Raw genomic sequence first — 25,803 nt, 5'->3', positions numbered from 1 at the left:
GCAGTCACTCTGGGAGTGCTGGTGAGTCCCACACCTCCTGCTCAGCGTGTCCCTGGGGCTCCAGCACGTCTGGACCATCAGGTCCCCAGAGCTCCTGCTCCAGGATTTCTCTCATCTGCCATCCCTCCAGATGCATAATCCAACTTTGGAAAATCAGTTATTTCATTGAATGTCAGGATGGTTCAAGAACAATAGAAAAAATAAGGCTTTTAAAATTAATCCTGTGTCACCTTTTATCTTGTGAGCTGAAAACTTTGTCTCCCTAGAAAACAAATACAAACAAGGAACGAAATGCAAGAGCCAGGTGATTTTTTTTTTTTTACATATTTTTTAACTTTATTTCATATGTTGTCTTCTGCCCCAGGTGCAGGTGTTGTGGTGGCTACTATTGTATTGAGGCAGATTCAGATCCAACAATACAAGGTCATTTATTTCTGTGATCTTGAGTTGATCACAGTTGTGGAAATTAAAATAGTTGTTACTTTGCTGTATTTAAATAATACAGTTCTGATGGTACCGTGAGAGGAAATGAGATCTGAGGTACAGCTGAGATATTTATTTTCATAGAATCATGGAATCATTAGGGTTGGAAAAGACCTTTAACATCATCAAGTCCAACTGAGCTCATCAAGTCCAACCAAGGTCCAACCAAGGCTTGATGTTCATCCAAATTTTTCCTGATGAAATAGGTGGCTGAAAATACCCTTGTGACATATCTGAAATAATTTCCAAGGTCAAGCAGGATCTGTAGAGTTGGTTTGACCAAAAAAGGAGATATTTTAGAAAGAGAAGACAAAATTTTTTAATTTGACATTTTCTTAGATTTTCCTTCAGAGTTTTCAAAATGGAAAAATTGCCTTTTATTCTCATTTAACACTGATCAAAATAAATTGAGAGAAATTTAAAAAAGTAACTAAATTATAGAATCCCAGAATGGTTTGAGATGGAGTGGACCTTGACAGAGCCAATGACTAGTGTGGGATCCTTGGAATATCATAACACAACATTGCATTAATTTGTGGTGGGTCTAAATTCTGCTTTGAAATCTGTCCCTTGTCCAAAATCTGGTCACTCTGGGGACAAGGGGCTGAGACTGTTGCCTTGTTCTTGTGCCCCCTCGTGCTGAGGGAAACAGTTGATCCAGCCCTGGGAGTGCTGGAGTGTTTGCTGGCCATGAATGGTGAGGCAAAGTCCAACCACAATGGGAGTTACAGACTCACTAATTCAATAATGTAAAATGTCTTTTCTCACCTAATGTGTTAATAACAGCCTGTGTTGACACCACTGGGATAATTTCATTCCAGAGGAGTTTCTCTGAGGAGCTCATGGGAGAGTCTCAGAAGGTTCTCTGGGAGCAGTATTGTCACCCCACGTGAGGGCAACCAAGATGATGTGAGTTCGGATCAGAAATAGATGTTTTTCAGATCAAAATTACTGTTTTTTTCAGAACATTGCCCTTGGTCTGTGGCAGCACTAGTCACTACCACAGAATGAGTAAATCTTCCTGCCCCAGCAGAGCAAGTCTGAACAGGGGCTGAGTTATTTACAGAGGATTAAAGAGCACACCCAAGAAACTGCATTCAAGCATTTGTTCTCCTACTCCAGAGTTCCCTTTATGTCACTGAACTGCTGGGAGTGGATTGTCCATCTCTGCAGATTCCCTGCTGCTTTGAGGTGTGTGGATGTGTTGGGGTGGGAGCTGCTCTACCTCCTCCAGATAAACAGGAGGCACCAGCTGCTGGATGGGGAGGCTGACTCTTCAAAGAATCATGGAATCCCAGACTGGTTTGGGTTGGAAGAGACTTAAAACCCATCCAGTCCCACTCCCTGCCATGGGCAGGGACACCTTCCACTAGCCCAGGTTGCTCCGAGTCCCGTCCTGGTCTTGAACACTTCCAGGGATGGGAAATGCCCAACCTGTCCGGGCAACCTGCTCCCTTGGTTGTGCACACCACCAGTGGAACCGTTCCTGGTGAACTGTGTTTGCTATTCCAGTGTTTTTCCTAAGGAAAACCCTTCCAGGAAGGTGCAGCCAGCTGCAGACTCCTCGGGCTGAGGAGCACGGTGCCTGCCCCAGCCCAGCCTGCGCCGCCCCACACGGGCCTCAAACCCCCCGGATTACTGCACTGCCAAACAACACCGGGCTGGCAGCACAGGAGCCTCGGTCCAGACTCGCTGCTCTGACTCTGGGCAGGGCAAACTGTTTGCAGAGCCCCCCGTGAGCCGCGCTCCCCGCGCCGCCGTTTAATCCTGGCCCCTCCGTCAGCACCTGACACGCGGGGCGGCCTCGTCACTCCCGGGGAGCTCAGCCAGCTTTGATGAGGTGTCTGTCATCTGTAAAACACTCATGTGCTGACACACTGCACGGCCACGAGCACGCTCCAGAGAGGAACAAAAAGGGTTGGCCTTTAGAGCGAGGCGAGAGCAGCGTTTCCTCGCGCTGAGGAGACGTATAATCCGAAATAATGGCGTGTCAACAGTGCTGATAGGAACTTGGGGTGGAACGAGGACTTGGGGCTCGGCCTTCGGCAGGGCAGGGCGGCTGAGCAGCTCTGTCCAACGGGCCCCTCGCCCCAGCACGGCTCCCAAAACGTTCGTGGTGGTTCTCACACAGTCCCACCGGCGGGTGCTCAGCTTTGGGCTGGATCCCAACTGCATTCCCTGTGCCTGGCAATATCCCATCATTTCAGAGTGATTGAGGGAATGGTTATTTCAGGTGTAAAAGCTCACACTTGTGATTTTATGCACATATCCAGTCCTGAACTTACCCAGTGCTTTTATGAGGATGTGTGTCTGCATATGGATTATAGATGCAATCTGAAGTGACCCCACTCGTTAATTCACAGATTATCCACTTCTATCCCAAACAAACTGTCTGAACTAGAGGAGGTCACTGTTAATACAGGGAATAATTAAAAGTGCACAATGCTGTAAGGGGGTTTGTGACCACTGGACACCACATTGTATTTGCTCGTTTCACTAATATAAAAAATCCCCAAACAGCTGGAGAGTTTTATTTATTTAGATTTGGATTCTATATTATTTAATGATGTTTTATTCATGTGATTTTAAACTGATTAATTTAAACCTCTAGAAAGAGGAGATCTGGGTCTCATTGCGATTTACTCTTTTTTCTTCTCCTGGTTCTATTTGCTGTTTGTGACAAGTTCATATTTCAGCTCAAAGAGGAGAATTTTATTACTCTAATTATTGTTTGCTAAATTACAGAGTTGCTCGTCGTCGTTTAAATGGTGACTAAATAGTTCTTGTACCATGTCCAAGTTAAAGGAGTTGGTAATGCTGTATGTGAAAGGGGTAATTTCAGCTGGATATAAGGGTGTATCGAGGCAGTTAATTTAGGAGTTTGCTTAATTTTCTAACTGCTCCTGTTTCCTTAATACATTTCTGCTATAATGTGCTCTAAACATATTAAAATGCATTATCAGTCGCTTAGCAAACCTCCCTAAAGATGTTTGTATTCATGAGGCAAGTGTAAGCAGAAGAAACACAGCTTTATTTCACTTACTCCGCTGCTTTGTTCATTAAGCTAATTACTCTATTCTACATCCCTCTTTTTCATCTCACTTGTTTCTGGAGCTTGATCCTTTCCCAACCCTGAATCGACTGTTACTGAACAGTTGAAGCTGAACAGGAAGGAATTGCAGGTGTCAACTCACAGTTTACAAATATGACATCTCCTCTGGCATAGCTGGAAATATGAAATATTGATTTATGTGCAGTAAAAGGTCTTATAAAAATGATCACATACACATGAGAGATTAATGCGCTGGAGATCAATAGAAATTTCATTCTTGACGCTCGACTGTCACCTATGGTGAAATGCTAAAATACAGAAATCAATATTATCTATGAAATGTCAAATTTATTATAATTATGAGGATGAAAGCTGGCCAAGTGGCTCCCAGGAGAGAAGGAAGGATAGGTTACTGTGCTGAAGCATCCTTCATGTCCCTTGTTCACTTGCTGCCAATTTGAGAGCAATATTGGTGCAGGGGGTTTTCAGGCATTATGTATCACCGTGCAGGAACAAATTCCTCCTGGAATATTTAACTCTTGGATCTGACAATAACACAGGCGCCTCCTCAGCCAAAGGCTCCGTGGGGTTTGGGGGAATGCAGGGCCTGGGGGTGTCCCTGTGCCAAAGGCAGGGACATTTCCCAGCCTGGGGGGTGGGCTGAGCCTGGGGGGCTGCACAGCACTGGGGGGGGCTCCCTGAAATTCAGTGTACGGGCACTTCTGTCCTCCACAGGCTGGGAGGGAACCAATCTGATACCAGGATTTATGTTTTTTACACTCTTAGAAATCATCTTGGCTCTTAAAATATTGCCCCCTGGTCCCTTCTGCCACGCAGGGATTCGCTGAAGGGATCTGTGTGAGTCCATGGCACCCACCTCGAGTGTCAGGCTTACAGAGCCTCCCAAAAACCAGCCCAAGGCTAAAATGTTCTGAGCTCACAAGCAGAGAGATCTCAGGTTTTTCACAGTTTTTTTCCTTGTTTTAGAGCTCTGATTTAAGTGGGAATATGCAATTAGTAAAAACCACTTGTACGTGAGGGCTCAGCATCAGCCAGGGACCCCTTCTGATATTTGGGAATGCTGTTAAATATCTGATGCCAGGGAAAACTCCTGAGTTTGTCTTGTGCAGGTGAATTGTATCTTTTCTGATAGCACTTATATTGTCTTTTATTTCTGTTGCATAAGGTATTTAATTTCAGTCATCCAGTGTAAAAAAATTCCCTTTACATTCCTTTTCTACCCTGTGCCTCTTTGGTTCTGCTTTTCCACCTGCCCAGCCAAAATATCTTCCTGAAGTGTCTGTATTTCCCACTAGGATTTTGTGTTCTGTGAACAGCCCTTCTGCCTCTCAAGCACCACAACCACCAGCCTTTTCTGAGCAGCTGCTCTGTATAATTTTACCTTCATTTTCAGGGCCTTTGCTTTACTTTTCTGATTTCAGTAGGATCCTCCAGCCAGGAAGGTGAGAATACACTCACTCACACAGCAGGACCTTGGCTGCTGCTGCATTTGTCTTTGAATGGAGAAATATCTTTTGGCTTATCAATATTTCCTTTTTCCCAATCTGCTACACACAGCCCTGATTTTGTCTGCCTGGCTTATGGCTTATTTTGGGGCAGCAAACTGGTATTCTCAAAAGAATATCCCTGCTGCTGCAAAAATGGTGATAAATTTGGGTTACAGCAAGACCTGAGTTGTCTGTGCTCTTTGAGTGGGCAAACAGCCTTTGAAATATTGATTTATTATTACTTTTTTTTAATAATCAGAGAAACATACCAATGACAAAGAATATTGTGTATTGTCACACCACTGGCCTAGAAGTGACACCTGTAGTGGTGCAGGCACAGCTCCTTCTGAGTCAGTGGGCTCCTGGGAAGGGCAAGTCCTGCTTTTCTGCTGCTTATACACAATGCAAATGAATTGGCAAAAGAACATTGCCTGGTTTTCCTGGGTTTGAGCTAGAAAAAGCAGTTAATGCCCTATTCTGTATTCTTTTAAAAAAGAAAGTGATGATTCACGAAGAATAAGGTGGATGGCAGTTTTTTTGCCAGGGCAGCACGGTTTGGGAGCAGCGTTGGTCCAAAGCTTTTAAGTGGACATTGAACTGTTTTTACCCCACTTTACAGAGGATAAAATTGGTGCACACGGAGATTTGTGTCAATTGTTTCAAGCATATTCTGAGTTTAGGTGTCCAGCTTATTGAATCACAGAACTATTAAGGCTGGGAGAGACCTCCAAAGCCACCAAGTCCAGCCTTGGACTGAATCCCCCCCAGCCACCAAAGCACATTGCAAAGCACCACGTCCACTCACTTCTCAAACACTCCCAGGGATGGTGACTCCACCACTGCCCTGGGCAGCCTGGGCCAATGCTTAACCACTCTTTCAGGGATGACATTTTCCCCAATACCCAAGTTGGACCTCTCTTGGCACAACTTGAGGCTGTTTCCCTTTGTCCTATCTCTTGTTAGCGGGGAGAAGAACAACCTCCATCTGCCTCCAACCTCCTGCCAGGGACTTGCAGGAGGTTCTTCAGACAGTCTGAGACCAGCTTTCAGGGATATTGTTTCCTGGGAAAGTAATGAAAAGCACAAGCCCAAATCAGGTTTTTATTCTGGATGGACACAACCAGGGAGTGGAAAGTTCTGCTCCTGGGGCTCCTGCTGAATGCAAAGAGCGTCTGCAGGGAGGGAGTCAGTGCATGGTAGAGCAGCAAGAGGGAACCCAGACCTCTCACACTGTGTCTTAGCACCAGGAGGCTCCACACTCTTCACTCAGAGTCCTTCAGGGAAGGGGTGGTTCAAAACCCAGAGACACTTCTCCCCCCAGGGTGTCTGTGGCAGCCACGCGCCCGGCGGCTCCTCCACGAGGAGATTCAGCTGCTGCTGCTGCCAACTGAATGGACTGAACACACCAACCGGTGAGAGGAGAATTCTTTACCACCTTTAATTGTGAAATAATTTCTTATTCATACACATTCATTTCATAACACTTTCCTTTTCCAGGACCTTTGCATTTTAATGCATTTCCAGCTAAGCAAACGCATAGACGGAGTTTATTTCTGCTCGTAATACACACTTTCCTTTCTCATTTTTCTTTTTGCTTGTGAGAAGAGGCAGAGGAGGAAGAAAAAGATATATATTTTTTTTATTACACTGTAGCATTTACACAGTTTTTCTAAACAGAGATTTGGGGAGATTTTTTTCGCCTTTTTCCCGGCTTCTTAAGGTTTTTCTGTGCCTCAAGTAGCCAAAGCAGTTCAAGTTAATACTTAATGCACCACACTTTAAGAGATAGGCATTTCTTGCAGTCAGGTCTCAATTAAGAGATAAAAGACAAAAAGTGCAAAGCACTTGATAAAGCTCAGAATACAAGGACCAGCATGGAAGTGCTTGAAGCTGTCCATAGCGATAACTGGATAGCCAGCTGGAATCTTCTTGAAATGAAGTGGGTGCTCTAACTTATCAAATTCCACATATGGGGAAATTATTGGTGCCCACAGGGGTGATTAACACCAACTCAGTGGGTCAGAAACAAGCTGGGATAAAGGTGAAAACTGTATCTGACTATCACCACCAAATAGAGCCATTTAGAGGGAGATAGCGGCGGGTTTTTCCTCTCTCTATATCTCCAGTGGTGCAGGTTGTCAGGGGAGTGGCACAGGGGAAGCTGCATATCCAGAGTGTGCTGTGTAATGTGCAAATTGCAGTGCACATTAAAATGTAATCTGTTTTAATAAGTCATATTAAGATTACATTTTAGATAATTGTATGTTTATCTTATACGACAAATATTTGCCCTGCTGTATATAGTCCCTGTCACTCTGCCTCTCTTTAAATTCCAAGTGCCAGCACCAAAAGAGAAAACAACATTAACTGATGGAGTGAAACAATCAGCTGGAGCTCAGGTGAGGAAGCCTGGGAGGTGACGTGGGGCTTGCAAGTCACTGTGTCACCAAGGCCCCTGTGCTGGCACAGAGCCCTGGTTCCACCCATCCCTTGGATAAATCCATGGGCAAACCGGCCCCAGTGGACCTTGGGACTGGGTTGGGTCACTGAGGTTGGCCAAGGATGTGGGGTCCAAAGCAGGAGAGTTTGACAGCACTGAGAGGATCCTGGCCCTGGGTTTTGGGGACATTGGTGACCTGTTTGGGTGTGCCCTGGTGGTTCCCATGGACAGGAGGGGCCGTGTCCCATCCCATGGGCAGTGCTGGGCTGCACAGCTCCCTCACCACAGCCCCTGGGCACCATCCTGCTCCTCCATGGGGTGCCCTTACACTCCTGCAAAATCCATGGAGTGACTTCACTCTCTGCCTTCAAACCCCTCCTTCAGGGTCCCCTCTGCCAGGATTCCTGCAGAACACTTGGCAGAGGGGAGGCAGCCCCCGTGCTGAGCCCACCAGTGCTGCACTGCTCTCCCCCCTGGCCTGGCTGCTCCAGCCCCTCCCTTCCTGGGCTCCATCCCTGGGCTCGGGCTCGTGGATTTTGGGGGCTGGATACTCTTTTTGTACAGTTTGCACAGTGTCCAGCACAGGAGAGCTCAGCCCTGCCACTGTCACCACTGAAATACAAACACAGAAGGCAGAGGTCTTGTTAGCAGGCTTTGGTTGGTATTTGAGGTTTAATTGTGAAATTATTGGACTGTGGGTTCAGGAATAGTATTATTTGAGTGCTTGTTTCAGGCATTTGTGGTTCACTCATCACCTCAGTCCTGTTCTGTTGGTTTTTTTGTGGTTGCTGTTGCTCAATGTCTTCTTGTTTCCTGAAGGCTGCAAAACTGTGTTTATGAGCTGTATGAGTGAGGTAGGAGTTGGTTAGGAGCTAAACCACTGACACTTGCAGTGTTTCAGAGATGGTCAGGACAGCACTGTGTGACAGCCAGGACTCAGAGGGTCTTTCCAAATAGTGTTACTCCCATGCTTTAATCCATTAACATATATTAAACTAACAATAATTGCTTTTAATTTTTGCTCAACAGAATCTGAAAATGCAGATGAAACAATTCCTGGGTATCCTGGAATATTCAGCTGCCTGTTTCTCCTTCCCAGCCTGACTCATGCCCTGGGCAGCCCGTGGAGCTGGGGCTGGGCTGGTCCCTCTGTGTTGTGCACACACTGCACGGGTTATTTATTCAGCCTCAGAGCCCATCTCCCTTATTTGCTTATTCCACGAGCAATTTTTGCTCATTTCTGATAGATTTTCCCCCACTTTCTCAAGTAGCTGGCAATTTCCAGGCCAGTATTTGCTCAGCTGACAGCGATGTAATCGATGGCTGAAAATAAGGGGAAATATCAGCATTTCTGTGCTGAGAAAGTGTTTGGGAACAATCAGACGAACAATGGTGTCGGCAATAAAACTTGGAGTGAAATTGGGCTGGCACAGACTGACCCTGGCTGTAATCTTTGTTCTTGCTGTTGGGCTGAATGTCAATAGGTTAGTCCTGGTGACATCCCTCAGCCCGGAGAATTGAGGGCACCAGGCAGCTCCTTCCCTGGCCACAAACAAACTAACAACTTCAAATGCCTCTTAACCTTCATCTCCATGAGCTTCAAAGGATCAGCATGAGATGCACCTTCATCCCTCATAGCAGCAGAAATCCGAGGACAATGTGATCAGTGGGCTCAGGGGCTGTGCCTCCTCTTCTGCAAATGTCTCCTTTTATTCCCCTTCCCTCAAAAAGGAGGGAGAGGGTAAGGCAGGGAGTGTTTTGGTGTAGACCCTTATTTCTTGCAAGTATTTAAACCTCTGCTAAAATGAATCCAAATTAGTGGCGTGAAAAGTGTGCAGGGAGACCAAGATCTCACCCAGAGCATTTTTTTGCATTTATTTTCTATTTATTGCCTATAATCAATAAGGCAGTGTTTTGGTACCCAGTAAAATTTTCCTCTATGTTTTTCTTCATTTTCCTTTGGTGTTTTCTCTTTTTGCTGTGAAAGCTGCACACAAACACCCAATGCTAGAGTGGAGGCAGGTCTGAATAATTTAGCATTTCTGAGTCAGAGGGTGAGATGACCACCTGACACGTGTGTGCTTGATTTCTTTTCATTAACGCTGCATCATTAACTCCGGTCCCCTATTAAACAGAGAAGCTGTAATTTGCCAGGGATGGGGAGAAGGCAGAGGAACAGCCCTGGTGTTAACATGGAGCAACGGAGGGGACTGACACCCAGGGCTGCCTGGGATGGGGGTGAGGCTGGAAGGAAGTGCAGTTACACCCAGAGTAAGTTCTGGCAGTTGCTTAATATTCCATGGAGGTGCTTCGTGTTGCTCGGGCTGGTGCCTGGGGAAATACCATCCACTCCCCTGAAAAAAAAGGAAGGAAACGTCTCCAGGAGCGTGTTACACTCTGAGCAAAGCAAACTCTGAGTAAAGGAAAGGTTAATCAAAGTTGTGTCTTGCTAAAAGGAGCTTGAAAGCTTAATTGTGCTCCTTGCACACGTGGCCAGAGGCTGCAGAAATCCAAGGATTTCAGTAATATTGCAAGGATTGGAGTCACGTGTTCACTGCTCAGTGCTGGTTGGTTTTACCCAGTGGATTTGTTTCCAGCTGTTTAGTGATACTTGGAGTTACAGAATCGTGGAATGGTTTGGGTTGGGAGGGACCTTGAAGCTCCAATTCCACCCCCTGCCATGGGCAGGAACACCTTCCACTGTCCCAGGTTGCTCCAAGCCCTGTCCAACCTGGCCTGGGACACTTCCAGGGATCCAGGGGCAGCCACAGCTTCTCTGGGCAGCCTGTGCCAGGGCCTCCCCAGTCTCATTACAAAAACCTCCTTCCTTGAATCTGTTTGGGATCAACTGAGCTTTGAATCAACTGTTTGTGACCTCAGTAGTGGAACAAAGGACAAAAAAGGTAGGAAGCACCTCCTGGAATGTGGGAGCTTTGGCATTTGTTGCCCTGAGGTGTTTGAGATCCCAGTTGTTCCAGGCTGTTTCCAAAAGCATCATCTCACCCCGGGTTAGGCTCAGCTCTGCCCTCAGCTTTTATTTCTCAGGTTGGCAAGTATTGCTGAAATCACGGAAAAGAAGCATTAGGAGTATCCCTGGAAGGCAGAAGTGGCCATTTATTAAACACCAGCATTTCCCAGGCAGAGGGAAGCTGTACCCTGGTACAGTGTCTTAATTACATTTATTATTTCAAGCAGTGAGGACTGGCACCTCCACCATCACAGCTGATCTAACAGGCTACACAGGCTTGTCTTTCCTTTTCCAGGCACAGGGCAGGAAGACACTCCCATTCCAGGCCCTGTTTGATACCCTGCCACAACCTGAGTGAAGCAGTGGCAGGGTGAATTAAAGCCTGGATAAACAAAGAATTTTTGTGTCCTGGCCTGTGCCTGCAGGGGAGGAATTCTGAAAGCAAAGCAGGAACCTGACTCCCAAAGGGCATCCCAAACTTTTAAATGCACAGTTTGACTGTTCTTTTATAAACTATGCAGATTAATTTACAAATAAAAGAGGGGTTTGTGATGATGGACTGTTTAAAAAAAAATGAGCAAATGGCAAAATGGTTCATTATACCTTGAGAAATTGGTTTCTAAAGCTGCCTGGATAAAGTGTCTTCATCCACTTGACTGCAGCCAGGGAAGTGTGAGCAGCAGAGCTTGGGCAGAGCTCAAGCTTTTAATCCCAGGCAGAGTGAGATGATGCACAGACAGCCACAGCTTTGTTTTCCTGAGGTTTTCCCTGGACTGGGGACAGTGGCTGGAGCAGCCTGGGTGGGTCTGGGGGGACCCCACGCCGGTGGCTCCAGTGCCACAATCCCAAGCTTTGCTTCCCCTCCTTTGTTCACAACCCCCAGCCCCTGCAGGGCCTCGCTCCCAGCCCAGACCCCCTGAGCAATAAACACCCCTCACCTCTGGAAATTAATAAACTTAGTGGGAACCTCAAATGTCACTTATTTGCCTCCCTGTTTTCATAGGTGATTTCACTAAGCAGCAGCACTTGCTAATCCCACATTCACACAGATAGAAGGTCAAAGTTGGTCAGTGAGCCAAGAAATACCATATCAGGGTTTCTTTCCTCTCCAATTGAAAGAGGTATAAATTGTGGAATTAGTGTATTGATTGAAGGCTACAACTTCAAGCAATCAGTTTTTCTGGCTTGACAAGATTATTTTATCCTACTTTTCTTTTATTATTATGTGTTGTATTTGAGTCATCCTTCAGGCAGATGAAGTGACAGCTTGATTTAACTCAATAAAATCCACCAGTTAGGAAACCTACTGAGCCGAACAAAAGCTGCCGAGGACGGCGAGGGGAAGGTGCCTGGTTAGTGGGAGCAAGCAGAGCGTGCTGGGGGGAGACAGGATTAACGGGAATTAGGCCCTAATCAATGCATTTCTATGGAAACTTGGGAGAAATCTGTGAGCCCCCCGTGCTGGGCCAGTGAATGGGTAACTCTGGCTCTCTTACGCACGAGTAAAAATAAAATTTCTGCAGCCGAGCCCTGAAAATGACAATTTCAGCCAAGCTGTGCTCGGGGGGAACTGCAAAAAGTTGGGTAAGGTTGCTTTTCTGACAGGTTTGAAAGGAAATGCTTAACCAAGGGGTTGTGATTGTGTGGTAATTAAAACCACACAAAAATCGAGTGTTTGTACATAAGGTCTTTGCTTTGCTACACAGTAAATACTAAAGTACGTATTTTTCTCTGCACACAGGGTTTTTTTTCTCTTGGTCCTGTCTGAGTCAATCTGTGCAGTAAATGGCACAGAACAGGACAGAGGGAACGTGCTGAAGGGAGTCCTGGAGGGAGCTGTGCTGGCTCCTGGTGGGAAGGAGGAGGTGGCCAAGGTGTGGCAGACACTTATCAGTGAGCTGTGGTACAGAATGTGAACTGTGCTACAGCTGCTGCCCCTGGATTGCAGCCCTGCAGCAGCACCCACTCACTGCCACTGCTTAAATAGCAATGGGAATGGGGAAAAGTGCATTACTGATGGATAAAAAGTAATCTCAGTGTCATATTTACGTCCCTGGAAGGGTTCAAGGCCAGGCTGGAGCAACCTGGTCCAGGGGAAGGTGTCCCTGCCCCAGGCAGGGGGTGGGACAAGATGAGCTTCAAGGGCCCTTCCAACCCAAACCATTCTGGGATCTTGTGATTCCCTTTCTGAAAGCCTCAAACACCATATTTTGATAATTTTTTTTTTTTGGGTGATAAGTTCAAAATCAAAACTGTCCATGTTAATTTATAACTGATCTCTTGCTAAGTTACCTCACAGGGCCATTGATTTGCTGCCAGATTTTGACTTTTCCCCCCCCCTTGGCCTATTTTGCACGTGTGTCCCTGTCCATGGCAGGAGGCTGGAACAAGAGGATCTTTCAGGTCTCTTCCAACCCGGTGATTTTGGGATTTTATGGTCCTCTGTCGGTCTGCAGCATTCGTGGGTGCTGGAACTGCTGTTAAAGTTACATCTCACAATACATAAATATGTATACATATAGATACATATAAACCCCACTGCTTTCAGCAGCACTCCCCTGACCACCACCACCACCAACAGCTGTGCAGCATTCAGGCTGTTTGTCTGACTGTTGCAGGGCAGGTCTGGATTCACACTTTTCCTGCCCATTCCATTTAAGTTTCTGTCATTAAGGTGATGGAAAAGCAGGAAAAGGACAACTCCCATTTAAAGGCTCAGGTGAAAGCCCAGACTGCTGCACCATTATTTTAAAAACCGTGGTTTGCAACTTTCAGGGGGGTTCAGACCATGCATTAACATTCATTAACTTGTGTGTAATTTCCCCCACCCAACATTTCTTTACCATTTCAAGTTGTTTTCATCCTTCTGCAGAAGACCATATATTGTCATGATCTCCTTAAACTGCAGTTTGGTAAATGACTTGTTTAAATTTAAGGAAAAGAGGTTGTTGATAAGTATAGTTTTCTAATACTCTTCCTCAGCTGTCATTTACTTTGACTAAATTTATTTAAACCACCTTAACCTTTCAGAGAAAGGCCAGGAGATGTTTAAAAGAATAATATGTGTCTGACATTTTGGTTTACCAAAAGGACACCATCATAATTCTGTAGTGCCTCTGTTAAAAATAAGCTAAGAAAAGAAAACTAAAATCTCTTTTTCTTTCTGCTTAATTTTGAAAGACTGGGAGGGGATGTGATTGATGGTTGCATTAGGAGCTGACCTGCCAGGCAATCACCCCGGGCATTGATTTGTCACTGCACCAGCAGCTGCCACACCAGGTGGGTCTGTCCCTCTCTGAAGAACACCTGGCTGGGTTTTACTCTGAACACGCTCTCCTGGTGGTCTGACCATCAGGTTGTCCCCCAGCTCCTGCCCTGGTGGCACTGCCAGCCACCTCCTCGTGCTGGGCCACAGCGCCAGGGGAGGGCTCTGGGGGTGGGCTGGGCAGGTAAGGGGACTTTAGGGACACTTGATGGGATTTTAATGTGATTTCATGATAAATGCTCCTGGCTTTCTGTTCTTGTGGGCACTGATGGTTCTGTGTGACCCAGAGCTGGGAAAAGCAGGGTGGAGAGCCCGTGGCTGGCAGAGCAGTGTGACCAGGGCACTGTGATGGAGCTTGGGGAGCAGTTTGTTCTGCAGGAGACCTGGGGGGCGACCAGTTTGTCTCCTCTTGGGTTAGAATTGTCTTCAACTTTGGCATAGAGAACACAAATGCAGGCCAGGTTCACTGGCTGGTTTTAATCTAATTCTGTCCTGCTTTCAAAGACGTTTCTATTTCAACATGTCAGGGTCTCGGGAGCTTTTTGTCAAAAAACTTTAGAAGTTGAAGAAGGAATTTTCTAGCTATCAGTAATTTCAGAGTTCTAGAGCTTCTGTCACTCCTGCTGCTGTCCTCAGGCTGTGACTGCAGCTGTGCATCAACAGGCAGCACAGGCACACGGGTGTTACAGGTTGTAGTTCTGCTCCTCTGTGAATTGAGGCACAAAGATCTGGGAAGTCTCTCACCTGGCTTTCACAGGAGGGGCACCAGGTGATGTTCTGAGGCCCCTTCCAACCTTCCATTCCTATGATGCTCAAATATTTTTTGAGGGTATCGTGATTACACTGACAGTATTTGAAATTGGGCACAGAAAATTTGTATTTTTTGGACTGATGACTTTAGAAAGAATTTTGGATGCATCAGGTGTGTCCACATAAGGCAGAGTCCTGAAGCTCCTGGAGCCCTGGGCTGTGCAGCAGCAATGGTGCAGGTCAGCTCTCCATAAATATTAATTCTGGGGGTGTGCAGTTTCAGTGAGTTGGGAATAAGATTTTCTCATTTTTTTTTCCGGGGAAAAGCAAAGGACTGAATTTGCACAGCTTGGTTTAATCACCTCTGTGTGGAGGTTTGCAAACAGGCCTGGGGCTCTGCAGGTTCAGCTGGGCTGGGGTTTTGATTGCCCTTGTCATTGGTGGGTGTGAGGGGATCTGCTCCGAGGGTTGGATTTATTGGGAGAGATCATTCACACAGAGCTGGGGCTGCCCTTGTCTGTCCACTTGTCCTGTGTGCTGTGGCCAGAGAGCACAAATACCCTCATCTGGGCTGTGCTCCAGCCCCGTGTTTGCAGAATTCAAGGTGTCCGTTTCTCAGTGATTAAAATCCCCTTTTCCTCAGCCCCTCCCTCTCCCACCAGGATGAAAAACAACCCCAAAACTTTTTAAAGACTCACCACTGGCAGGAAAGACCAGAAAAGCAGTTTCTGACCCCTGGGGACCCTCAATTGTCCCTCTCACAAAGCCAAGGTTGGTTTCTCCAGCTGCAGGGACCTGGCTGGGCTGCTCGGGGAGGGCAAGGCAGAGGTGACACTGTGACTGTGCCCCAGGGTGACACTGTGCCCCAGGGGTTTGGGGCATTTCCTGGTGCCTGGACACAGGTCCTGAGGCTGTTCCTGCAGAAAATCATGGGATCCTGGAATGGTTTGGGTGGGAAGGGACGTTAAAGCCCATCCAGTGCCACCCCTTGCCATGGGCAGGGACACCTTCCACCAGCCCAGGTTGCTCCAAGCCCCATCCAACCTGGCCTTGGACACTTCCAGGGATCCAGGGGCAGCCACAGCTTCTCTGGGAAGCCAGGGCCTCCCCACCCTCCCAGCCAGGAATTCCTTCCCAACATCCCATCCAACCCTGCCCTCTGGCAGTGGGAAGCCATTCCCTGTGTCCTGTCCCCCCAGGCCCTCATCCAAAGCCTCCCTCCAGCTCTCTTGTAGGTCACTTTCTTCTATTAAAGAAGGGGATTAAAATAATCTCTAAAATGTATTAAGACATGGGTCCAAAATTAAAGAAATCAAAGCCTTCAAACTTGATTCCAGGACTGGGGTTACACCTTTGCCCTCCTGCCCTTCCCCAAAGTCGTGTGAATTAAGGGCAGTGGCAGCTGTGACTCTGCATTTCCCCACATTTGTCAGTTTGTGTCACAACCTCAGCACTTTTTAAACGAACTTTTCTTTATATTTTTCCCCTTTCTAAAAATGTATTTAATATTCACATTCAGGTATTCAAGCCATAATTTCTGTTAGTAAAAGTGACATTTTGCGAAGTTCATTATTTTTTTACGGAGAAAATCTCCAGCCCTTTAAAAAAATAGACATTAAATAACAGCATGGTGGTGTCTCCAGGCTGACATCACCCTACAATTTGCCATTTTAATTCCTGAATCCCTGTGAAACAGAAGTTTGGTAATACCTGGGTTATTTAGCCTGACCTGGCTGCCCCACCAGCCCAGGTACACACATCCCTAGTAATTTAAAATAATCATTGCTGTGTTTCGGTGTGAAAAACCATGAAATAGGAGGAAATTAAAAGCATTCCTGATATTATCAACACATGGAGTATATTTAGCATACAAGTAAGTGAGCTGATCTTTGTTGCTGTCACTGGAGCTGATGATATTTTGATCATATCAAACTGAATTTGGGTGGAAGTGGTGCATTAATACCAAACTGATCATCTGAAGTCGTTGTATGTTTTAAATATTTTTAGATTTAGGTTCTGTTCTCAAAATAATTTACGAACTTTAAGAATTAAATCTTCTTTGGCCGCGTGCTATCCCTGAAAAGAGCTATTTAAGACCTCGTGACAGTGGATTTAGGGTTAGTGAATAATACAGTTCTAAAAGGTGCAAGTTGGATTTCTGACAAACACAACAGAAATACATGTTATGTCTTCCCTCTTCTCCAGTTCTACATCAGGAATCCAATTTTTTTTTTGTCTAGAGGAGATAATTTAATCTGTTTTATCCATTTTTTTTTAATGGGCCACAGCTACTCCCGGAAACTATTGTAATTTCTCCTGATACAACTATTTTTATGCAAGAACATCATATTCATGTATTGCTTGGCATTCAAAAATGTGGGTGAAAATCAAGTAAATTCTTGCTCAAAGCCATATTTCTGGGAGTAATAGCTTCAGTTCATTCTTTCTGTGGCTCTTGGTAATTCCTAAGGAAGCTCCAAGTTAATGAATATACATTCTCCAACTTGTTCCAGCAGCAAGAGTGCCCAAGGCAGGATTTCACACACTGCTGGTACTTTCTGTTCAAGTCCCCAGGCACCAATTCTAAAAGTATCACATTAATTAATGCCCTGTAACGTTGTTGTGACAATAAATATCCTACTTTTGAGGAAAAAAAAAAACAACCCACCACAAAACCGCGTGAAGTATGAATATGAATTAATTTTAAAATCTACATACTACAAAGAAAGGTCAAATGCTACAGAGGTGAAATGCCTGATAGAGGCAGGATGTTTCATGAGAGCTGAGTGAAATGTCTGAAATTCAGATGAAATCTTAGATTGGTTTTCTTTAGCCTTCAAAACTTCTTCTTTTAATTTTTATTTTTTTTACAAATAATTTGTTCAAATTTCCTATTGATAAGATTCCATATGGAATTGTAAAACGATATTTTTATTTATCATAGAGTGGTATTTTAGATTCCATGTCCTTTGAGGCCCCATCTCCTAGTAACAGACAGAGCATCCTCAAGCACCATCCCTGCAATTATTTACAAGCCACGACAAGAATTAAAAAAAACCCCAAACATAAAGGCAAGGCAAGGGGTTGGAGTGGCTGCTCACACGACAGATGCAATATTCCTTTTAGGAAGTGACTTTCAAAAGCTGGGGAGAGCAGGCAAACAGAGCATCACAGGGGGAGGCAGGACTGCAAACACTGGGGTTGGGTCGTGCAGGAGCTCAGGATATTTCATGAATATTCATTAAATAAGGAACTTGAATTTGTTGCTCTGTCTTACAAAGAAGGAAGCACAAGTGCATTTTCCATTTGGGAGGGAGCAGTTTACTGTGCCCTGGAGCTGTTTCTGGGAAATGGCAGAGGGTGTGTAAAGGACAGGGGGAGTTTTCAGCTAAAGTGATATTATTTGTAGTCATATAATAATTATAAACCAACACATGTGTTCGGCATCCCCTGGTTATTGGAACTCTTGTCACCTGTGTTGCAGAACTGTGCAGACACACAGAAACCACAGCCAGCCTGTCCAGTGAGCTCCTGGCTGTGGTTTTGCAGGAGGAGCAACAGCAGGTGTGGAAGCTCCTGGGAATGCTGGGAATGCCGGGCATGGCCAAGGAAAACCCCACGCCTGGGAGCTCTGGCTGTGAGTGTGGCTGTTTGCTGAGTCCTGAAGAGTCTCCAAAAGTGTTCTTGGAGTGTCAAACTGGCTCCAAACACAGACAGGGATTCCATCAACCCGCTTGCAAAGGCCAGTGTGCTGTGGGGAGAGTAACAGTGAACTGAAGTAACAGACCAGTCTGAGGGTGACTCTGCCCACCGAGGAGGGTGATTTGTTAGGGGTGACCTCTAGGAAGGGATGAGCAGGGTGGTCTCAGGTGTTCTGGCTAAGCTGTGGCTCAGACATTTAGGGTTTAGCAGTTGGATAAGTGTCCCAGAACATCTCTCAGCTTTCCTGTGTCCATAGCACTGGAGGAACAGCATCTCCTGTCCCTGGGCTGTGCAGGGGGGGTGGTGGTACCTCTCCAGACCTGCCTCAGCCACCCAAGGCACCACTGGCTGTTACTGTGCTTTAGGAGCCATCCACACCTGCAAAGAGGATCCATCCTCCACCCCCACGGAGCTGTCCCCGTGCTCAGTTTTCTGCAGGGTGGCATTTTGCCATCTTTGGTGGCATTTAAGGAGCGCTCTGGGTCGGCACTGTAATAACACACACCTTTAATAACATGACTAAAAATGGTAACTGAGAAGATAGGACCCTCTGAGGAAGGAAGCGAGGGGGCTCTGTCTGTCACACTGTGCCTGGCCACTGTCACCAGCTGGTTTTTGTAGGATCTGAGCAGAATATTATCGGGCTTTTAAAGGGGCAGGTCCCCCCTCAGCAGCGCCGACGCTCCGGCAGGTGCCCGGTGTCACATCCCTTGTATGACAAACATTTGATGTGACACTTCTGCACGCAGGTTGCTCCAGAGATATTTTTATAGGTCAGACTAAATATCACACATCCCAGCCTTCAGTCAGGGAGTGGAGCCGGCTGTGATTGCCGCTAATGGCCCTGCAAGTTGCTATGGTTCCTGGTAAACAGCCTCCCTCCTGCTCCCATCCCTGCCGGGGCACAGGGCAGGGGGCACAGGGACAGCCGGGGACCTGGGCCAGCATCAGCTGCGGGTGCTCCGGACAATCAGCTGATCCAGCTGGCCGTGATTTCTATGGATGCTCCCTGCTGGAATTTCACCTCGGATCCAGCTTTTCCATACGGCCCTTCCACGGTCACACAACCCTCCTCCTCCTCCTCTACAAACCTCTCAGGGCTCCGTGTTCCCAGAGCTCCCTGTCCCAGGCCAGGTGTTTTGGGGAATGGTTGAAAAAGCAGGATACAGCAGTGAAGTCAAGGAGAACGTGGGCATGCTTGGAATTGCCTGCATGCTCCATAGGGGTGAGACAGCTACAAAGGATGGAGCAACACTAATCCTTACCTGAACCCCTGGGGTCTGATTGTATTTCCCAGAGATTTTGGGAGGCCCAGTGCTGCCAGGGATGTGTTGAGTGCCCAGTGGGGCCGTGCATGGAGTGAACAGAGCGTGTCCTGCAGCATCCAGCCACTTCTCTTTCCAGTCCTCATCCCAAAGCTGCACCCTGAAACAAAGAAGTGTGAAATAACTTAAAACCTAGGATGAAGAGAATTTGAGTTATACAAAGTTAGGAACAACTTTTAGTATCCTATCATCTACAAAAAATAGCTAAGGACAGTGACAGTTAGTGTTTAGAAATGTATCTTCACAAAACAAATATGTGACAGTTTTAAATTTTATTTTCATCACCTCAAAGGTCTATTTTGGCTGATATTTACATTGTGTGTTGATATTCCTCTGTTGTGTTTTGGGTGACTCTGAGAGAAAGGAACACTAGCAGAGCAAGCAGCAGTGGAGGAATCCTCTGCTTTGTCCCCGCTCCCCTCCCACCCTTGGCAGCCTGGCTGGGGAGGCGATTCCACCCAGGAATCCCTGATTAGCTCAATTTTCAATTACGCTTTGCCGTCACCTTTAAACAACCGCTGCTTAACCCACGCTGCAGAGAACGAGCAGCAGATCCAGAAACAGATACCCAGCCAATTATATTCTTTTATGTGCTCCAGACAATGCCAAACAGGTTTGCTGTTTGCCTCCCTGGGTTATCCCCTGCTCCGTGTGCTGGGGGTGGATTTATCTCCAGCTGACACCGCAGGGACTCCAGCCCAACGTGTGGCTGAGAACAGCTCTGGCTAAACACTTTAAATGCTCCTCACATAAACACAGAAAAAGCCTCCGTGCAGCAATTACTAAGCCAGACAAATGTTGCGCTGATTTTAACAGTGCTCAAGTGGTGGAGGTTTTTTCCTTCATTAAGATAAACAATGGAACTAATTGGAAAGGCACAAAAACATCTGTTAAGTAATGGGAGTATTGGGAAGTCGAGGAGCTGGGGCAGGGGGAACACACCCCTGTGCTCGGGTGGGTCTTAATGTACATTGGAATTTAGGAAACAAATTTACCGAATTTTAGAAGCATAGAACTTGCAAGAAGATGGGAATTTACAGTGATCTGCTCTCCAGATTCCCTTGGACCGAATGGGAATGGCACATTTATATTGCAGGGAGGGTCAGCTGCAGGAGATACTGGAGCCTCCAGCCAGTAAGGTGGAATGGGTTCAGCATGGGGGATGTACAGGATCCATCACTGGAGGTGATGCTGACACCTCCTCAGCATGGTTTGTGCTGTTAATATCGAGTGTATCAAGTTGCTATTATTGCAAATTTTAAGCTTAGGTGATTGATAGATTTTTCTGTAATTTCTCTTATTTCCTAATAATCCTGTGTTTTGTATTTTAATGGCCTCCATGGATGTACTGTAATCTATTTATTGGTGCACATCATTGGTGCTGAATTTACATTTTGAGTTTAATTCCTGTTCTGACAGGCTCTGCCTCTTCATCAGGTACCACCGGTGTAAAATGAAGAGTCCTTCTCCCCTCAGCCTTTTCCAGGGGTGGGAGGAAGGGACTGGGACCTGTCCTCCTGGTGCTCTCCCTCCTTGGGAGCCCTTCACTGGCATCAGGCTTCCCAAAGGAGCCGTGCCCAGACTGCCTGTCAGCTGGGACTGATGTCACATTCCCCAAATTGTTTGAGCAGGGCTCAGCAGAGGAGGCGGCTGTCTCCAGACTTGCTGTCTATGCCTTTTATCCACTTCTGACATAATTTATTGGAAATGAGAGGAATTGTTTCAGAACAAGCGTCTCTGACAGCTTGGCAGATTGATAGAGAGGTTTTCTGATTTCATCTCTTTTTTCCCTTCTGGTTTTAAATGATGCCTCCCTACCCCTTGCCAGTCTCTCAAGGAGCGTTGGTGTCACGGGATCAGGAGCCGAGACAGCGAGTTCTGTGTTAGCAGAGCAGGGAGGAGGTTATTCCATCTACTCTGGGCTGTCTCTTGCCTCATTATCCTCTCATAAAATTCCAAATATTTTTAGTGACGTGTAGGACACACACAATATGAATTTATTTAGCCTGGGAAGGACCCCAGCAGGTCACCTAACATGCCACGGGTGCTGAGCTGAGACCTGGGCACGCTGTGACGTTTGGGATCCAGTCCTGCATCAGGGAATGAGGCAAAATTCTCACTGTCTTACCTGAGTAAACCCTGTGTTCCTGCTCCCCAGCTTCCAGCGTGTCCTCTGACAGCTCCCTGTCATAGGAAATCCCACAATTTGCCAGAGTAGAACTGCCAAAATGAAACTAATGATTTTTCTGGGTTACTTCGTGGTGGCATCACTGAAATAGTGCTTGGGACTGTTGGCTCAATTCCCCAAAAAGAGCAGGAGCTACTGACCCCCATCACCTGCCACTTTAACCACATCCCAGGAGTACGTATGCTGATAAAGGCACCTTAAAGAATTTTACCCAGTTAGTCATTTTTAAAAGATTTTTTTTTCCTTCTTTCAGAGGGGAAAAAAAAGTTTTACAGAGAACTGCCTGTAAACAGCAGGATTTCTATTTAGAAAACAAGCAGCTTGCCAGAATCTTCCTCCCATCCCTGCCTTCTTCTCTCCAGGCCCGATCCTGTGAAACGTGAGCTCCACTTCTGGTGACAGTTCCCTGCTGTTCACCGAGCACAGATATTGGGCACACAGGTGGAATTTAGTGGATTTATCCCTTGCTGTCCTTACAACTCACCTGGTGAGGGGACTGATGGGAAAACGAATCACAGTCAGGAGCCATTTGCGCCCAGAAAAAGAGGCATTAAACTGGTTATTTACATTGTTCTTGCAGCCCCTCCCCTGCCCCACAGAGGCCATTTTTATAGGAGATCTTGATTTTTTTTGTTTGCAAAACATCTGAATTCCATCCCATGGAAAGGTGGGTGTCCATAGTGGCACAGGAGCACCCAGGGGTGGTGTGTGGTGGGTGTGGGGACAGTGAGCTGGGGCGAGGCAGGAGATCCAAAAGCCTGGATGGACAAGGGGGAATGACTTCCCAGTGCCAGAGGGCAGGGATAGATGGAATACTGGGGAGAAATTCCTGCTGGGAGGGTGGGGAGGCCCTGGCCCAGGTTGCCCAGAGAAGCTGTGCCTGCCTTGGAAGTGTCCAAGGCCAGGTTGGACGGGGCTTGGAGCAGCCTGGGCTGGTGGAAGGTGTCCCTGCACATGGGACCTTTAAGGTCCCTTCCAACCCAAACCATCCTGGGATTCTCAGATTCTATGCCAAGTCTCTGCAGCACTGTCTTTACAGGAGAGGAGTAAACCAGAAGAAGACACTGTGGTGAGGAATGTCCTTACCTTCAGGAGTATTTTCCAGCAGGGGCGTGGCTGGAATGAATTTAAACGTGTTGATGTTCAGCCTGTGCAGTTGTGACGGTTTTGCTCCATCTGAGCTCACAGAACTTCTCATTAATATTTGAACTGGCTGTGCCCAAGTGAAAAGCAGTAAAAACTGAAAATGTAGAGCCTGCCTCACTGCCCTGGCAGTGGTGTGTCCAGAGGCAGGGCAGGCCCTGGCTGGGAACATCTCTGGCAGTTCAATGTGTTCCTCCCTCGAGGGCTGTCTGAGGGTTGAATTTTGCTTCCCCCCCCCCACATCCAACCCCCTCTCCTTCCCCCTTGAAGTCCCTGTCAGGGCTGTGCCTGGTAGGACTGTGAAGTGTTTATTATTCTGCTGCCCAGGTTCCTCCAGATGTTTAGCTACAGGGTAGTGCTGCTGCAGAGATGAGTGCAGCTGGCTGGGAGACGCCGGGAGAAGGAAGTGCAGCATCTGGGCCTTGTCTGGGGAGCCTGCATTTCAATTAATTAAATGTGCACCCAACTTGCAAGGAGCTTTTGCATTTCAGTTAAACCGACTTCAGAGCACACCTAAGATTTATTCCTGCCTTTCAAATTAACTGCCAGGTCCTCAGCTGGTAGAAATTGCTGAGCCTCTCTTGGTGTCAGGAGAGCTCAGTTTACACCAAAAGGGATGTGGATGATGGCAGAGAAATAGGCTTTGTACGAGCCCAAGAATTACTTGGCCCCCTTAGGAGTTCAGTGGAAGTAAAGCATTTATTTACTTGAAAAGCAAAAAAAAAAAGTTATTTGTTATTTATATTTTGTATTGGTTTTTCCCCCTTAAGATGGTCATAAGATATGTCTTCGTGAATTTACAAGTTTAACACCTTTTTAGCATTTTAATTTAAAATTGTTATTTAGAATTTTAGGATTCGTTTTTAATATGTTTATGTTTAGTTAAGAGGTTTGTTTTAGTTAAGATGCTTATTTTAGTTAAAGTGGTTTCTTTTAGGTAAATTGTTTATCTTTAGTTAAGTTGTATATTTTTAGTTACGATGTTTAGTTCTGTAGAGTGAAAGAGGAAGTCAGTGATTCTCCCCTGGTGAAATGGTCTTGGCACAATTATTTATTACAATCACAGCTGCCCCTGCACCCCTTATGGCCATACCTGTGAGGTTGAGATGAATTCCTGCCTTCACACTCTGTCAAAAGCACTTCTATCATTATCCAAATATTTGGAAAATGGGTTCTGATGGAAAGGCACTGAGATGCTGGACGCTATCAAAACCTCTCCCAGAATATCTGCAATAAATTAAAGAGCCTGATGTATAAATATTAGGTATGAAAGAAGATAATTTGGGGAGTACAGAACTTGGCTGATGCTTTTCTCATCCACATGAAGTGATCTGAACACACATCCCCTGGGGAGAGCAGGAGCCTCAGAACACACGTGGCCCCTTTTCCCCTGGAAGTGACTCCCCCTGAACATCAGTCCTGGAGGGAGCAGTGGAATATTTTAAAGTTTCTTCCCTGCCCACCCCTGGGATAATTCTGTCCTCCACATGAGTGCTGGGCACTCAGACTTGAGGGATTCACCTCTGCTGCCTTGGAATCCCAAAGCCACCAGGAAAACCCACAGTTCCTTTAAGTCCTGGGAGAAACTTGCTCATGAATTCCTAAAATTGTGCCCCTTTTCTCAACATCTCTGCACACTTGTCATCTTCCCTTTGGTCTTTTCTCTGGCCCCACCAGCCCCTGGGTTGATCTGTTCCAGGAATACGAGTGTCTCCTTCCTCCCCCTGCCCTGCTGGAGCCGCAGCAGGAATTGGAAAACCCTTTTTCCCCTCCGAAGGCAAAGTAGCCCTTTTCAGCTTCTCTTAAATAGGTATCAACACCTGGCTTTTACAAACAAGAGGAATTAGACTTGGTAGCATTTTGCTATTTGAATGACCTACTCAGTGGAATTACAGCAGCAAACTAATCCTTTAGGAGAGATGGCTCTATCAATCTTTGGATTTTTCTAATGTGGAAGCTACTCAATTGCATCTCAGAAATCAGGGAGGTAATTACTCATGCAGACAGCACAAAATGAAAAAAAAAAAAAGGCAAGTTCTGCTGAGTATCCCTTTTAGAACAAGCAGTGGAACAAGGAAAACAGCCTCTATAATCAGTCAAATTCTTCCACTAATTTTTCAGGTGTTGAAGGCTATAGTGAGGGTACATGCCATGAAAGTTAACAAAGCAAAGTGGCTTTAATGGAGGGTTTTACAAGAGAAAAATGCCTCTTATTAGGCAAACCTACTATTTTAGATGTAGTTCCCTACGTTACAACTTCATTGTTTAAAATAGACATGTTCTGAGATAAATGCTTTTCCAGACCCCTTCGGAGGCCACGGTGACAACATCCAAGTGTCCAGTCAGCAGAGCACAGGGGAGCTGCTGGCTCTGCCTGAGGAGCATCACCACCCTGCAGATGAAGTCAGGCAGGTGCAGCCTCAGAGGAGCCCTCACACCCTGTCAGCCCTCAGAAATGATGCTGATTCAATTTTAAATTCAAGTGATACCAGGTTGACACAAAGAAAGCATACACAGAAATATAAAACGGTTAATAATACTGAAAAGAAGCAGTATTTTGTATATTTTGGATTGCTTGGAATCCTGAATAGATGATCAGTTTAAAATATTGTTATCAGGTTGGATAGACCCTGCTGGTCACAGCGTGGGCCTGCTGACACAGGGGAGGGGCTTCCTCAAACATTCCTGAACTGAGGAGTCCTACTTTGGGTTTCAACTTGGAGGCTCCTGAGGACAGAGGGGGGAGCAGGGCTGCTCTCAGCTGGGCCATCAGTCAGCTCCAAAACCAACAGGATGCCCAGAGGGTGTCTGAGACTCCTCAGCAGATGCAGGAGCAAGAGCAGGGTGGAGCTGTGCTCCGTGCCCAACCTGAGAATTCCTGCTGCTCTCTGCTCCCCCTCATGTGCTGCCTAATTTAGGATGATGATATTTAGAGATTACTGATTAAGCATAAATAAAGAACATCAAGTCCCTCAGTTC

At 46.3% G+C, this 25,803-nt stretch overlaps 1 long non-coding RNA gene across 1 annotated transcript; it reads left to right on the top strand.

Moving 5' to 3' along the window:
• The first annotated feature begins 10,382 nt into the window (after window positions 1–10,382).
• LOC135417642 (uncharacterized) lies at window positions 10,383–13,733 on the top strand. The gene is made up of 3 exons (XR_010432167.1): window positions 10,383–10,491; window positions 12,193–12,325; window positions 13,632–13,733. It is a non-coding gene; the product is annotated as an uncharacterized LOC135417642 (long non-coding RNA).
• Window positions 13,734–25,803: the final 12,070 nt, after the last annotated feature.

Source organism: Pseudopipra pipra, chromosome 7, assembly GCF_036250125.1.
Source record: "Pseudopipra pipra isolate bDixPip1 chromosome 7, bDixPip1.hap1, whole genome shotgun sequence".
Classification (NCBI taxonomy): Eukaryota; Metazoa; Chordata; class Aves; order Passeriformes; family Pipridae; genus Pseudopipra; species Pseudopipra pipra.
The sequence above is the reverse complement of the archived record's forward strand: the minus strand, read 5'-3'. Positions and strand labels throughout refer to the sequence as shown.